The following is a 2,168-nucleotide window of genomic DNA, read 5'->3' on the forward strand; positions in this document are numbered from 1 at the left end:
TCTTTCTTTCTTTCTTTTTTTTTTTTATTTATCTAAGAAACTTTATTGCTCAGAACCTTCCCTCCCTGGGCAATGGCAAGAGCTTTGGAGACCAGCCCCTGGGGACAGAGTCAGAGGCACTGGGTGGAAAAAAGAGCATGTGGCAATTTGGTCCATTGTCATGTCTGGATATGGGAGAGGGAGGGAGGGCTCTAGAAGGCCCCGAATCTAGGGTCCCTGCATCTAGGGACCTAGGAGCATTCTAGGGACCCAGATCTGCCTCCATGGGCAAGGCTCACATGCCAAGGCAAAGCAGATAAGGCCAGCCTGGCTCAGGGTGAGGGCTTAGTGCCTCTTAGCCTTGCCCTGGGGTTCTCGGACCTTCTGGAAACTGAGCCACATCAGGCCCATGTTGATGGCATAGGTGGTGATGCAAACAATGCAGAAGTCATAGAGCACGAAGAACAGGATCCAGGCCAGGTAGACAGAACCAGCGAGAGAGACCAGGGAGCTCAGCAGCAGCAGGACAGAGGCCCAGCGCGTTCGCAGGCAACCTAATAACAGCTGGAGGAGAAGATGCGCGAACAGCTGATGGCTGTGCCAACGTCACAGAGCGCGCGGTAATCCCGGTTCCGGGCGTGCGCCGCCTTCACCTGCAGCGCTAGAGCGAGAGCACTAAGCGCGCTAGGCAGAGCGCGAGCTGCATCCAGCCAGGGCTCCCCCAGGTGCTGCCCATATCTAGCACGTGGTTTTCTTAATAACTTACTATAACTTTTCTGAAAATATCTTTCTTGGAGACAACAATTAGTTAATAAATTATACTTGTGGGAAACAGGACCTCGAAAACGAATGGTCTGTGAAGTTTCCTCCGACAAGAAAGGAAAGAGGACAGGTCTTAATTTCAGGACGCTCCCACCTTGTCATAAGAGTTATGCATCATACATTTTTGAGGCCTAAAAATCTGAATTGTTGGTGCCTCAAAATACTCAGGGTGTTCTCACTTATTTGCATAGGTATGTGAGTCACAGATATTGCTGCCTTCTGTAGCAAGAGCATTGCTATAACTCAGGTACATTCAGGCATATGAGCTGAGAACAAGAGTGCTGGGGAAAGGACAGGCACCAGACAAGGCCATGGCCGGGGCTACTGGTTCCATATAGTCCAGTGCAGCAAGCATGTGTGGAACACTTGCTGTGTATCCGCTCCTGGGCTGGCCTCTGAGAATATAAAGATAGACAGACGTGGCCTTTTCAGAGCTCATAGGCTAGTGAGGAAAGAGAGACCGCTAGATACACCAATGTGATGCAAGCATCAACAAAAATCATATACCGTGCATGCCCATCCCCCTAGCCCTACTAAACCTCTCCTAATTCCGTCACTACATCACCCCTCCTGTTGTGGTCAGTCATTACATGTACTTCTCTTTATCCCCTGAATCTTCTTTCTCGCCATCTTTGTCTAAGCTTTTTGTTAGGTCTCAGCTTAAATGCACTTCCTCTGAGAATTTCCAAGATCCTTGAAAGTAGGTACTCTGCTATCTGCTCTAGGAGTTTACACTCGAATTTCCATGGATGTGGGATTGTTTTATTCACCATTATATTCCCAGATTCTGACTGACTGAGGGTTGAGTGCCATAGGCATAAGAAAAGGTTTAGTAAATATGTGTGGATGAATGAAGGAGGAACTAAAAAGAATTAGGGTTATTTAGAGGGACAGAACTAATAGGATAGATATATTTATAAAGGGGAGTTTATTAAGGAGTATTAACTCACATGATCACAAGGTCCCATAACAGGCTGAGCTGAGAAGCAAGCTGAGGAGCAAGGAAGCTAGTTTGAATCCCAAAGCTGAAGAACTTGGGGTCTGATGTCCGAGGGCAGGAAGCATCCAGCACAGGAGAAGGATGTAGGCTGGGAGGCTAAACTAGTCAGTCTTTCCACATTTTTCTACCTGCTTTTATTCTGTCCATGCTGGCAGCTGATTAGATTATGCCCATCCACCCAGATTAAGGGTGGGTCTGCCTTTCCCAGCTCACTGACTCAAATGTTAATCTCCTTTGGCAATACCCTCACAGACACACCCAAAATCAACACTTTGCATCCTTCAGTCCAATCAATTTGGCACTCAGTATTAACCATCACTCCTGGGGTTGACTTGGGCCCCACTGGTATCCCAAGAAATTAAATCTA

At 47.5% G+C, this 2,168-nt stretch overlaps 1 pseudogene; it reads right to left on the reverse strand.

Annotated features, from left to right (window-relative positions):
• Positions 1-350: 350 nt before the first annotated feature.
• Positions 351-715, reverse strand: LOC101037978 (vitamin K epoxide reductase complex subunit 1-like; annotated as a pseudogene).
• Positions 716-2,168: the final 1,453 nt, after the last annotated feature.

This window comes from Saimiri boliviensis, chromosome 6, assembly GCF_048565385.1.
Source record: "Saimiri boliviensis isolate mSaiBol1 chromosome 6, mSaiBol1.pri, whole genome shotgun sequence".
NCBI lineage: Eukaryota > Metazoa > Chordata > Mammalia > Primates > Cebidae > Saimiri > Saimiri boliviensis.